Source organism: Ambystoma mexicanum, chromosome 4q (assembly GCF_040938575.1).
Source record: "Ambystoma mexicanum isolate Mex_15411 chromosome 4q, UKY_AmexF1_1, whole genome shotgun sequence".
Classification (NCBI taxonomy): Eukaryota; Metazoa; Chordata; class Amphibia; order Caudata; family Ambystomatidae; genus Ambystoma; species Ambystoma mexicanum.
Window position 1 is genome coordinate 776,293,992 of NC_090928.1, and position 14,994 is coordinate 776,308,985.

A 14,994-nucleotide genomic window follows, 5' to 3' on the forward strand; every position below is an offset into this window, starting at 1 on the left:
TTAGCAGTGGAGGGGTAAGCAGGCCCCCAGCAAACCAAAAGGAAACAGTAGGGCACCAATCAGGAATGTTCCAGGCTCAAGTCCAGGTCCCCAGAAGGGGAGGAGAGGTTGGGATCAGGGCCCAGGCTGTGTTCTATGACCATAAAGGTATCTGTCTCCAGGCACCCGTACCCTGTTTGAAAAAGCACCCTCTGCCTCCAAAATGCAGGGCGCGGTACAGGGGTGTTGTCTTCTGTACCAACACCACAGCAGGTCGACCAGCCCTCAGGTGGTATCAGGTAATAATATCGCCACATATATGGTCGCTGTAAATAATATCGTCGGGAAAATGTCGTGGCAATATTATTTGGGTGACCATATATATGGCGACAGGGGCAAAAAAAATGTTTTTTTAAAATGTGGGGGTTGCAGGGGTGTTCCCAGCATATTCCATGCAATAATGTCGCCACAAAAAACGACAATTTTTCGGCGATATTTTTGTATGGCGATATTTTTGTGGCAACATTATTACATGGAACCCCTCAGGTAGACCGGTCCGCATGAGATCAGGTTGCCCAATCACCAGGTAGATGCCAACGTGGATATACAGGCAGCGGATGCGGGAACCTTGCAGCAATGCAGGCGGGGGTGAGGTACTGCACTCAGCCTGTGTTTTGCAGTGACCGATAGGGATGGCAAATCTGCCTGGCTCTGTCAGGGGACTCCCCTTACTCCCCCAAGCAGTGCTGTGTAAAGAGGGTCTCAGAGCAGCTAGCCCAAGGAAACATCCCAGTCAGATTTTGCCGTCAGCAGCTCTGTGTTCCGATGTTGCAGCAGCCATTTTGGGACACCAAATGCAAAACTTTACATCAGGTTTTCTCCTGTGTCGCCGCTCCGATTCTTGTTGAAACCAGGTCGTAAAGTGGTGCGCAAGTGTCACTTACAAGTGGATCTTTCCAGGTGTTGAAATTAGCCACAACAGCCGCTGCATTTAAGGATCAGAGAGGATCTCAGTGGGAGCTCTCTTCAGCTACACCCTCACTGTATGAGATCAGGCCACGCCCCATGCTGGATCTTGAAGGAGTGTTAGTGTCGAAGACCAGAATTGTTTTGATAGTGGTAAACCCTGAGGGGTGCAGCGATGCACAATGTTGAGCCGTTAAAGGAATTGACTGACTCTAATCTGTTTGAAGACAAGGATGATGAAGGGGAAATAGTATTAGCTATATGTGTTCCCTGTGAAATAATGGTCCAATATCGCCAGGTTCCATGTCCCATTTTTGTGACAGTAAGTGTCCCTTTACTTACTCAAGAAGGATTTGGCACAGGTGCCAGATGTTTTGTGGACAACTAACCCCCATGATGCAGGTCTTCTGCATAGTGTTGCCCCAATACATATTACCCTCAAACCAGGTTCAGTGTTTCACTTAGTGAAGCAGTATTCACTGTCAAAGGAAGCAGAGCAAGGGATAAATGACACCATTAATGCACTTTCATGCCAAGGGATCATTGTACCTTCCAATTCACCCTGTAATACAGCCACAAACCCTATTAAAAAATCTAAAGGGTCCAGTTGGAGAATGATTCATGATGTGTGCCCTTTAAATGACATAGTACATGCAGAATTTCCAGATGTCCTGAACCACACCACAATATTATACAACATACCCACAACAGCAGTCAACTTTACTGTCATTGATCTTAAAAATGCATTGTTTTCGTTGCCCGTGCATCCAGATTCTCAGTATCTCACAGAGTTTACCCATGGCGGGACAAGATTCCAACATACAAGCTTGCCTCAGGGGTTATTGTGAGTCACCCAGTATTTTTAAAAGGGTCTGTTCACGGGAGGAGGATAACACCTGAAGACTCAGCTGCCATGTGCAGTACAGTACACCAGATCCAATGACAGTAGAAGATATGCAGAAGTTTCTGGGACTATGTAACTACTGCAGAGCCTGGATTTTTGACTACACTACTTACACACAACCGTTGTTGCAGGTGCTCAAAGAGGCCCAGTGGATGGAGAGTATGAGACACTAGTACAGAAAGGTTGCCCATGCATTACTCAGCCCAGGAAGCTGAGCTGATTGCATTAATGGAGGCCCTAGAAACATCTCAGGGGTGCACAATGACAATTTACTCCGATTCGGGGTACGTGACTATGACAGTCTATTCTGGTTGGGTCTGATGGAAAAAGATGGGATTTAAAAGAACAAATGGGTCCCATGTGAAGCATGCTGCCTTGCTAAACAGAATGATGCCCATGGTAATGGCAGTGAGGAAGTCCAACGCCCACACTAATAATACAGACAAACTTTCTCTCTGAAACGCTGCTGCCGATGCAGTGGCTAAGTATACAGCCTATCTTCCTATCCCCAAGATAGTAGAATATCTGAAATTGCAATCATGCAAGTGCAGTTGCCACCACCATATACATCTTTACCAACCAGTGAGATAATTTAGCTACAGGGACGAGCCCCGCAAGAGGAGAAATTATTGTGGCAGAAGAGAGGGTGTGCACAATCCCCAACAGATTTAATTTGGAGGCATGGTATTACAGGTAAGGTGGTAATGCCGTATGAGTTGATAGTCATGGCATTTGAGCAACTTTACTATCCTTCTCATGTGTCCAAGCAGCATATTGCTGCAGACATACAGGAGGACTGGTTTGTCCCCAATTGGCAGGATCTGATAAATGTTTTATTTTTAACTGCATAGTGTGTCAAAGTTATAGTACTGGACAAACACTCTGGACAATAAGAGGCATCTTGCCCTCCCCCACTACTGGGCTGTTCTGTGAGCTCCAAATTGACTTTGCTGACAAGGCGGAACGGTGCAACCCATATTGATATCTTATCGTGGCGGTATGCCCCTTTTCCCTTTGGGTCGAGGCTGGTCCTTGTACACATCCAGATGCCAAATTGGCCACCAAATTCTCGGTGAGAGAGGTACTCCCTCAATACTGTGTGTGAGACACCTTAAGATCAGATAATGGCACACACTCCTTTAATGAACTGTTCCTAGAAATGACAGCCCTATTGGGCATAAAGCATAGGATGTGTAAAATGTACCACCCCCGGGCCAACAACATAGTTGAACGGATTAATGGCCTTGTAAAGCCCAAATAGTCCATTTTATGCATTACCTTCAAGAATAACTGCATCTACTGTTTGCCCTTGGCCCTGTTCAGCATGCAGATGCAGCCCTGTAAGGATCATCATTTATCTCCCCATGAAATAGTAATGGGCCGGCGTATGCACACACCAGTATCACCAATTAGAAGTGCGATACTCACAGTGCTGCTTCCATCTTGGGGACGTGTTTAAACAATACCTGCCTGTGTTGATGCGCTCAATCAAACTTATCTCTCAATAGATAGCTCCGTGGTTGGCCAAAGACAACACCAGCACTGCACCAGAGTCTGTGAGCTTGCCACCTATTCAGCTGTCACCTGTAGAGAAAATATATGTTCAAAACTTTGTCCGCAGGTGGCGTAATCCCAGAAGGAATGGTCCATTCACAGTCATTTATGCGACTCCATTTGCGTTCAAGGTAAAGGAGTTGCGCTTTTGGGGGCACATTTCGGATGTCTGGCGGGCCCCATACTGCCTCCCATACATCTGACGTACTGTCAGCATCCACTGCACAATGTGACTGCTTTGTAAAAATTGGTGAATTTTCAGGTTGTTGTTAAAAAAAGAAAAAGAGTGAATATCACCTGTATATAAATATTTCATTTTTGCAGTGCAACACATATACCTCATCAGTTCAACAGAATTTCAACACACTCAAGTATTACCAAGTTAAATTAGTTTTTAGTTTTATCATGGACACTAATGGCAAAAATGATAATTTTTCTGCACTGTCAAGCATGTACAGTACTTTTTAAAAGAAACATGGTACAATATCATTCCCATTATGATTGCATTATGTACATAATAGTATTTTGTGTGTTTTCTATTTTGATTGTATATATATATATTATATATATGTAGTGGTTTCATATGGTAGAGGCATATAAAGGGGGTGTGTGATATAGGGGGTTGTGTAGATGTGGGAGGTTAGCGACATAAATGTATTCTGAATTAAAATCATGACCAACATGAGACCCACTACCTGTGTAGGTGAACTTCTCCCATCTGAAGTTATTTTGAACAATAAAACATTGTTTCTTCCTTTCCATATTCGCCTCATTGATGCTAGTTTTCAGGACGGTTGAGTTCCTGAGGCACTGAAGAGGTTATCGGTTACCCCTTTGCTGAAAAAATCTGAAATGACCCGTTTTTTCTAAGGATCCTGGATAAGGTGGCTACACTGTAATTTCAAGATTTCTTGGAAAAGTCTGGGGCTCTTCATCCTCGCCAGTCGGATTTTCGGACCAACTATGGCATGGAAAGTGCCCTGTTAAATATGAAATCAGAGATGTTGCAGGTCATGGATCAAGGCAAGGTCGGGCTGCTGATTTAGTTTGATTTATTGGCAGCCTTCAACCTTGTCAATCATTACAAACTGTCGGATAGGCTGACGATTTCTGGTGGCATGTCAGACAATGCCTTGGCACGGATCATGTCTTTTTTGACGGGTCGCATGTCAAAGATTGTCTGGGCAAATGCGCTCTCTCCCGAGGAACTCCTGAAGTTGGGCATTCCTCAAGGGCGTGCATGTCTCCTTCTCTCTTCAATGTCTACTGCTGCTCCTTGTGTGATCTTTTGAATGGGCTGGGTGTCCATTTTATGAATTATGCTGATGACACCCAGCTTGTATTCAAATTAAGCAGCAAGTACACAGAGGATTCTGACCTAATAGACAAAGTGTAATTTTCTATCCAGCAATGGATGACTTACAACGGAATGTGCTTAAATGCCATCAAACAAAACAGAGATGATGCTTTTTGGCTCATCCCAGGCAAGATCCAAGTTGGACCCACAGTATGCTGCTTTCTCTGTGGAGGGTCATGCTATTCAAATGGTGGATAAATTCAAAACATTGGGAGCAATGTTGTCTCTAATTATTTTTCTCTATGTGCGTAACTGGTTCGCTGTTGTGCGCACATTATTTTCCATGTGTGCAACTGACTAATGAGGTAAGCCACTTTGTGAGCATGCGCATTTAGTGAACTACCGTCGCAGAAGAGAGTTTTGAAAGGAATGTCCTCTTCCCAGCCACATGAATTCTTGACAAATCTTACAACACTTTTTTAAAACACATAGACTAAAATAGAATAGGTCATATGTGATTAAACAGAAAACTCATCAACCGGTCCAAGACTTCAACATCCGCCACAGTACCTTGCAAATGTTTTATGCAACTGGAAAATCAGTCACGTGTACTACAAAACACAAACATCTCTTGTCATAAACTGATGTGTTTGTCAAGAAATTCAGACAGAATACAACATTTGCCGATGGCTTGATGGCAATTAAAGGCAGTGTGTCAAAAAACATGCTGATAGGAGTTCAAATGCCACTTTAATGAAGTCATTCAAGGGCCAGGAGAACCTGCTTCGTATAATTTGTGTAAGGATGATAATTGCATCAGAACAACTGCACCTCAGAATATGATGATCAAATATTCCTGTGCCTCGGCGTACTATGCACATTACGTTGTCCTTTGGTTAGTGCTAACACCAGCATTACTTCATCTGGTTCCTTCTTTGCGCCCTGATGTCTGCGGGCTGACGACGCAATATAAGTGCAAATAATAATAATAATAATAATTATCACTGCTAACAACAGAAATGTATTCTGAATGATCACTTAAAGCACAGCTAACAAGTACTGTTATAGGGTTACGCAGAATGAGAAGAGAAGTGGGTACCAGAAGAATATATGATGAATACAGAGGTCTTGGTCTAGATACAACAGAGGATGTACAATATCCTGAATTTAATAACATATGGTACAATGACATGCGCTCAGTGGGGAAAGAGAGGGCAAAGCTGCTACTTCTGCTCCTTGATCTCCCACACATCAGGTGCACCCAAAATGCTATTACCCCAAGAGGCAATCTGTAGACGCTCAGTACTTAGTCCATCTAGCGCAATGGCGAGTGTGAAACTTGTTCCATATGCATGGAGTGCAGTTCATGTTGATGGACAGAGATGATGAAATGTGTGCCAGGAACACCAAAGACCCGTAATGCATGATGCACCCACTAACGAAGATGGATGGTGTATTATTCGTATGTAAAGGATGGGAAGGAGAAGTGGTCAGCTGTACAGCAGGGTGACTGGTGGGGTTTGACAAAGAAGTAATATGGGACGTTAACAACTTTTGTCATGACATCTGGATGGTACACATTTCCAAGCTAACCTGGATTGAAGCAAAAGAAACTCCAGTAAGGGTGCAACTGCAGGAAGAATACCAGGTTTGCTTTCAAGGAGTCATAACTGTTCCTGAAGGGAATAACAATAAAAGGGATAATACTTTGTACATTCCAGATTTGAGGACATGGACATGTACTGGGTGTGTAGTCAGCAGGCATATCTGCACCTCCTAACATCATGGAGGGGCACATGCTTTTTGGCTGCCCTACATTCAGCCATCCCTTTGATATCTGAGGCACACCTTGTGATAGCACCAACCGCTAGCACAACACAACCGGAAACAACCCACACCCCAGCCTCCAAAAGTGAGAAGAAGGAAGCTCTCAATCAGGCTACAGAAGCAGTGTTCTAACTACTTATCTGAGGACTCTTCCAAATTGTTAAAAGAAATTCCTGACAAATATCAGCTGTGTAACAAAGCTGAGGTATTCTTTGTGTCAATATTGTTACCAGGGGCTCAGGTTGCAGCAAATGCGAAGTGGCTACTTTAAGGGAGGCATCGTATTAAACAGTATAAACAGACAGTAGTGATCACAGTTCAATGGTGTTTATTGAACTTCAATTGGGTTTGAAAAATGCCTATTTAATCCTAAATATAAAGATGGGAGCAAGTTACAACCATAAAATAATAATAACGCAGTCCTAGTAGAGTCTGATCAAAATAAAATGGCATTTACTAATAAACCTATTGCCAATCCTTACTTCTAAATACAAAAGGTGTGGGAAACAATGTTATACAAAAGAAAGTGTTTAAGAAATAATATGGCAAGATAGGTGAGGCTTTTCTAGCACAAGGATGCAGTTCAAAATCACAGTATCAGGACCATCTGTGCCAAAGTCTCTTTGCCATTCAAAGTCTCTTATTTCAGAGGTCCTGATGTGACAAACATTCAAAGTTCCTTTCTCCTCAGGATTCTCATATGCACAACTTCTCTGGTGATTCACTATTTACCCCGGGTACCACTCCTCTGGGCTCAGACCCATTTTAACACAAAATCTCCAATTGATCGCCCTCCGCTGGACTCGGACCACATTTTTCTAGTTTTGCAAACTTTCCTTACTATATCAAAATCGAAGACTTTCGACTGTGGCAGAGTTTTGCTTGACCCGTCACAGGACTACTTGATTCAAAATTCCATTATTTGTTCTCTTCTTAATAGAACCCTTTAACTTTCACTTCTGACACTTCTCAGCTGGATACCTTCCAGAGGCCTTCGATTGAGCACCCATGCATTGACAGATCACTCTGTCAAAGATATCGTATAACAGTCTCTTCAAAGTTAAAACACTCATTAGCAGTTCAACTTTTACTTGTGTCTGTTATCACAAGCGTTTTAACAATGTTCATTCCAGTGCTCGCCATACAATGTTCCCGCTCACAACCATGGCTTCAACACAGACCGGTCTTGTATCGGCCTCCCAAACTCACCGGCTGTGTTGGTTTCACTCATGCTGCTTTGTTCTTGGAGCGATGGACGGTACCACAGTGGCTGCTGCTTCTCCCAGCCTTTATTAGTGATGCGGGAGGGCCTCGGGTATCTCCGACATGCAGTGTTCATGTAGGAAAGAGGATGTGGTAGAGTTCCTATGTATCCTATCTGATAGGATGGGGAAAAGGAAGGGGATACTGTATCTTGTCATCCGTTATCCTACCCCCACTCCCTGAAGACCCCTCACCCAGGTGATTCTCCCGCACTGGTCCACCCCCATGACCTGGATCCAAAAGGGATGGCCGTATCCTGGCCACCTTGATAACAGCTCTTCGGGGGCTAGTGGGTGAGACACCTTCTGGTCAAAGATACAGAGCAAGGACTATATACGATCAAGAGTGAAATGAGGGCCATCAAGTTGATGACGCTCCAGAACCGATATGTTCTTGACCTGCTGACCACAATGGAACTATGGAAGGGGGGTATGTAACAATTTGGACTATCATGTTGTACTTGCATACCCCCAAATTATGCAGAAAATGGGTCCCTGATGTACATCATAGGGTCCTTGCATAAGGTGAAGACAAACATGCAACTGAGGGTCACGCCTGCTTGAAACACCAGCAACTACGGGTAACTGCTCTACATACATCATCGAATGGATACACTCCTTTCTGAGCAAAAGAAGCTGTTAGATCTGCTGAGAAAATGCCTGCTCTGGTCCAGCCCAGACCAACTCCAGATTTCCCCAAGGGGTTTGCATTTCACTTTTTAACATATATATATATATACATGTAGTTTACATGGCCTGCGGTAGCGGCCATGTAGTTATGGTTAAGTTGCTAAACCCATAGGAAGAGCACTTTTTGGGCGGCCTATAAATGTGCTCCCCCTGGACAATTCCTGACCAAACTTTGCATAAGAAGAATATGGCCCACGCTGGATTCTTTTACAAAGTTTGATGAGGTTTGGTCAAGGGGGGGCAAAGTTATAGGGGGGGTCCCAAGATTTCTTTTTTACCTATAGACGTAATGGGAAAAAACTTTGCTCACGTCTACAGCCCATACCGCTGGACGGATTTTCACCAAATTTGCGGCAAGACTGGTGGCTTGGTCGCGAAAGCGTGCTTTTGCTCATTTGGTGTAAATCCGTATAGTAGTTTTTTTTTAAACAACCAAAATGGAAGGCAACAAAAATTAGTGATATCTATGTCTGGTCCGCGGACTCACTTCCCTGTTCGGTCCGTCGAATGGCCTCCGATTGGCCCAGAAAAATTGGCAGACTTTTGCGTGGTCCGTGGACATCGGGACACTGCTGCTGATTGGGTGGTGAGAAAGCGTGAAATGCGTCGGTTTCCGCGAAACACCCGTCGTGTTGGATTCGCTGACTTTTCTGGGGTCCGCGGACAGCATGGTGAAAACTTTTTTTTTAAAAGCAACATTTTACTTGTCAAACTCAACAAACAATCTCTGGGGAGGTGCGGCGGATGAGGATGGGATGGGATATGGCCATAAGAATCCAAAAAACAGGTTGTTTTACCCCTGACAGTCCGCAAACACTCCAGATGTCCTAGGGCAATCCTGTGGTGTCCTCGGACACTTCAGATGTCTTAGAACATCTGTACCTATTTCTGCATTGCAGGGTTGGAGAAAAGCAGTTTTTGGATGGCAACACGATTTTGTATCTAGATATAAATGGTTTTCTAAAGTTTGGTGGGATTTTCTCAAGACGGGGCAAAATGAGACGGGGAGGCTCAACATTTTTAGATGGATTATAACTTTGTTGCTATGCGACGAATTTAAACAAAAGTTTTGAGAAAGATTATAAACCCAACCTTCAATGTTTGTGTAAAGACTGAATGGATTTTGTCACGTGGGGGGCTAAATTATATGACTATTGTATGTACATATATTTTGACACGTTTGAAAAAATAAAACATGGGTGGACATTAAAGCATGGTTTTGCAAATGTGCCGTGTTTTATTTTTTGACAAGTGTCATAATGTAAGTACAAAAAATAGTCATCAGTGATGTCATCAATGACATTTGTGATGTCATCTTTGATGTCCTGGGTGTTAGTATTAGCAGTGCATAGTGGTGGGGCGAGTTATGGTTGCTTAGTTTACCATAACTCGCAAATTTCTGAGGTTTTCCGGTTTTACTTGTAACCATAACGTCCCTTTAACAAAGTTTTTTCATTGAATTTCATAGGTTTTTATTAGTGCAACTTAACCATAATGTCCCTTTAACAACGTTTTTTCATTGAATATATATATATATTACACAGCCACAGTAGTGGCTGTGCAGTTATGGTTAAGTTGCTTTTTCCATAGGAGGAGCACTTTTTGGGTGGCTTATAACTTCGCTCTCCCTGGACAAATCCTCACCAAACTTTACAAAAAAGTATATGGCCCACTCTGATTTTTTTTGCACTGAATGGGGGAAAAACTTTGCGCACGCCTACAGCCCAAACCGCTGGAGGGATTTTCACCAAATTTACGGCAGGAGCTTGGTCCCGAAAGCGTGCTTTTGTAAATTTGGTGCCAATCCATCCAGTAGTTTTATTTAAAACAACCAAAAAGTATGTCTCAAAAAATTAGGGATATCTATGTTCGCTCCGCAGTCATACTTCCCTGTTCGCTCCGCGGACAAGATAACGATTGTCTAATGGGCTCGCGTCATGACGCGGACAAGCGACGCGTCCGCCGATTGGCTGGAGTGAGGCATGATCTGCATCAGATTGTTCAGATGTGCCCGACATCTTGGATCCGCCGACAGCGCGGCGGCGAACAGAGGTGAAATGCAGTTTTGGGAGTGCTTTGGTGTGTCAGAGTGCTTGGGGAGGTTTAGAGAGTAAGAGATGGGTGAAATACTGTATTGGTTTAGGCGGTAGGTGCTAATGATGTATTCCCCATGGCCACGCTATCCGAGATGTTTGTAATTACTGAAAATGAGCGGTCTCATAAGGATAGTATTTTCGTCCGTGCTATGCGTAGGCAAGTTGAAACTGTTCTAAGGACACGCGTTGTATCAGCGGTCATTACAATTGAGTACATGCCGCAGTTACATTTATTAATTCTATGGGTGTGGTATTGAGTTACAAGCTGCCATGGGTGTGATATGCTGCGGTGGTTGTGGCCAGGGCCTAGAGTCTTGGGCACATGGCCATAGGCCGTAGGACATACATCCAAGACTCTAGGCCCTGGCCACAACCACCGCAGCATATCACACCCATAGATCATACCCATAGATTTGAATATCTACGGCCATACACCCAAGACTCTAGGCCCTGGCCACAACCACCACAACATATCACAGCAATAGATACACTTGTAGTATCGAGTATCTATTAGGTGGTTGTGGGGAGCACCTAGAGTCTTGGGTGCATGACCGAAGGCCATGAACCCAAGACCAAATGTATAAGGAGTGAAGCTATAAACCACGAGGGAAGATATAGGCTACAATGGGTGTGATATGCTGCAGTGGCTGTGGCCAGGACCTAGAGTCTTGGGTGCATGGCCTTCAGCCATGCACCCAAGAACAGAACAAAGTTATAAGCACTGAAGTTATAAGCCACCATGGGTTTCATATACTGTGGTGGTTGTGGGCAGGACCTGGAGTCTTGGGTGCATGGCCTTTGGCCATGCACCAAAAACCAAAGTTATAAGTACTGAAGTTATAAGCCACTATGGGTGTAATATGCTATAAGGAGTAAAATGATAAGCCACCATGGGTTTCATATACTGCAGTGGTTGTGGGTAGGATGTAGAGTTTTGGGTGTATGGCCGCAGGCTGTAGGCCGTAGGCCATACACCCAAGACTCTAGGCCCTGGCCACAACCACCGCACGATATCACACCCATACATCACACCCATACATTTGAATATCTATCTGGTAGGTGTGGGCAGGGCATACAGTCCTGGGTGCAAATTGAGTATATGCCGCAGTTAAAATGTTTCATTCTATTAGTGTGACAATGAGTTATAAGCCACCATGGTTCTGATATGGGTGTGCTATGTTGCAGTGGTTTTGGCCAAGACCTACAGTCTTGGGTGCATGGCTGAAGGCCGTAGGCCGTAGGCTATATACCCAAGACTCTAGGCCCTGGCCCCAACCACCCCACCATATTACAGCCATAGATCACACGTATGGATTGGAATATCTATGAAATGTTTGAAAAATACTTACTGTTTCATTTGTTGAGATTCAATATTTTTTTACCTGACTTTAGTACTTGGAGGAAATATTCTTTTTCAATGTCTGTGATAAAAGAAAAGAGCATGTTAGTGTATGTATTTTATAAAGACTTATTACATTGTATAATAGAAATTTTACCTTTTTTTCGACCCTCATATTTAGTTTACAAACCAGTGTACTGTGCATTTTGCTCAGTTTCTGTGTTTGTTTTTCAAATCATTGGGTCTGGGGGAAAAAAAATCCTTGTCGGATTAAAAAAACCTTTTTGTGTTATGCTCCACACTATTTGTTTGTTTCCTTTGAGTGTTCACTTGTTGTTTCTGGTTGGCTTGTTGCATATTTTTGAAGCAGTTAGATACCTGTTGGCGTATTCTAACTGTCTATTTTTTGTTACACTTCAGTGCCATTCATTTATCTGTGTGGTTGTTATACAATCTTGGGCCAGTTAGATACCTGTTGGCGTATTCTGTTTATAGTCCTTTAATTGCATTTTTGTTAATGTTGAAGTACAGATTAGTTATTAAATTTTGGCTTTAACAAGATTGAATAAGCGTTTGTAAGATTTGCTGGTAATCTCTGCTTTAGAGTAATGCTACTATCATTACATTCGAACCATCCACATTTCTTTTTAATATATGCAGTGTAGTGACCTGCACTGGTTGTGGCTCCTGAGTGGTAGATTATACCTATTGTTGTGAAGGTTTTCTTACCAAGTGACACTTTACCGTGTGTGAATCCAGTCAGCTTGCAGTTGTTTTTGGTACCATCTGCATTGTAACGTAGAAGCATTAGTATTATGTAGTTACTATGTGTTTGTATCAGTAAGGTGGAGCGATTATCTGAATTGCAGATAGTACATAATCTGCCATGGATTGCATTTTGTACAAGTTGCTGAAATGGAATGGATTCACAATTAGGTATGGATACATACACAAAGCGCTCATTAGGGATTTGTTCCTGTGTCACATTGTTGCAGAGAGTGAATGTATGTGTCCACATGTATGAAATGTGGAAGATTTCATTTATAGGTATGTTTTTGTTTTCCAGTGCTTGTAGTAAGTACATTAGAAATTCTTGTGGATCTTCTTGTGAGTTTATAGTGAACCTCACTATTCCAGCACAGTAGTCCAATTCTTGTCTTATTCCGTGAACACTATACGTGTTGTCAGGATTATTTGTTGAGTTTCTATGAAGGACTAACATTTTCAAACACAATTGGTCTGTACTGTGTAAGTAAATGTTGTTAACAATTGGTGGCAATTGAAATAGAATGTTCATTGCTGCATTTGCATAGCAACTTACACCAGTTACATTTGGAAATTTGAATGGACCAGATAGTTCTGTGTCCGAGTGATTTTTTCGGAGTTTGTGTTCCTTCTTTGAAGAAGTACCTGATTTACTTTCACTAATAGGTTCTTCTTTGGTTGTGGTAATTGATGAAGCATTAGCTTCTTTTACTCTCTTTGAAGGATTTGCAGTCAGATCCTGTTGCATTTCTGTTTGAATTAGTTTTCTTTTACAACATTTTCCTTTTTGTGGAACAGGATATGATTTCAGATGGGGAGGTGTACAGTGAACGTAGTCTATTGTATTCTGAAATGCAAGGAATATCAGCGTTCACTTTACTTGCATCAAAGTTGATTAGAAATAGACCGTCAAGTGTACGTAAGCGTGATAGTGCTATTAGCTCATGCCTTCTTTAAAGACTGTGTTTCCAATATCTATCAATGCTTTGTCTAGGGTAAGACCTTGGGATTTATGAATGGTGACAGCATATGCAAGAGTTAGAGAAAATTGTTCTCTACGTACATACATGTCTTTGAAGAGAAGGAATCGAGCTGTTGAGTGCCCTATCCTTTTTACTTTTGACAAACTGAATGTTGTTGTCACGTGGGTATGTTTGAAAGCCAACAACTGTACCCAGTGCCCCATTAACTAGTCCTTGCTCCATGTCAAGGTGACGTTTAAGCATTACTCTACAATTTAAGGATAATTTGAATATATTTTCCAACCCAGCTGTGTTGGAGATTGACTTTTTTAGTCTTATTGTAGCTTGCTGACACATGGGTAGTGTCACACCATGTACGTCCAGTTTGACTGTGGAGCAAATTTCAATTATTGGTTGCATTTCTTTTTTTAACATTGTTTCATTGAATTTGGAACAGCTTGCAAGAGTTGGCATTAAGGCCATACAATTGACATTTTTGTGCACTAATTGTTCCATAACATCAGTAGCACATGCGTTATTGCCAAAAAATGCATGGCTGTGCCGGGTTTTCAATATTGCTTGTGCTTCTTGAGTACACCAATTCTAATACTTTTTAAAATGTTGGCGTAAGTGAGGTCTGCAGATTGACGCATGTTTTCTGTTAATTCTCTGTATTGGAAATTTTGCCAAAGGTTGACATTTCCTATGCTGCCAAAAGTTTTACGGCAGAGTTTGTGTCCTAAGGTTTTAAAAATAGTTTCACCTTTCACTGGTGTCAATTGTAGAAGATCTCCAAAACAATAATGTGTTTTCCTGCAAAGAGTTCTTTGTAGTTTGTTTTAAGTAAATGTTGCAATCTGAGGTGAATCAAAGCCAACATTAGGTTGGAGACCATGCTCACTTCATCTATTAGTAGCATTTTCATTTATTTTAATACTCTGCGTAGTTCCATTGCAGCTTCTGTAGAAAGTTTGTAATAGTCTAATTTGTTTTGGTGTTCTACTGGAAGAAGTAGTGATCGGTGTAAAGTGACACCGCCTATGTTGTAGGCAGCTAAACCTGTGGGGGCAGTTACAAAAGCTGACAGTTTGTTGTTTGTCAATTTTTGAAGGAACTTGCTGATGATTTTGATTAAGAATGTTTTGCCTGAACAAGCTTCACCACTGACGTACAGCAGTATAGGTTTGTGATTTTGGCAGGTACATTCTTTCTTTTCATGTTGTACACCATGTGCAATTTCTTTTGTTACTTCTTCAAAAATGGTGCACTTGTCTTTGTTAAGTTTTGATTGTAGTACAGTTAAGTCTTATGTATCTTCTTCATAGTGACACATGGTGTTTTCTACTTCTGTCA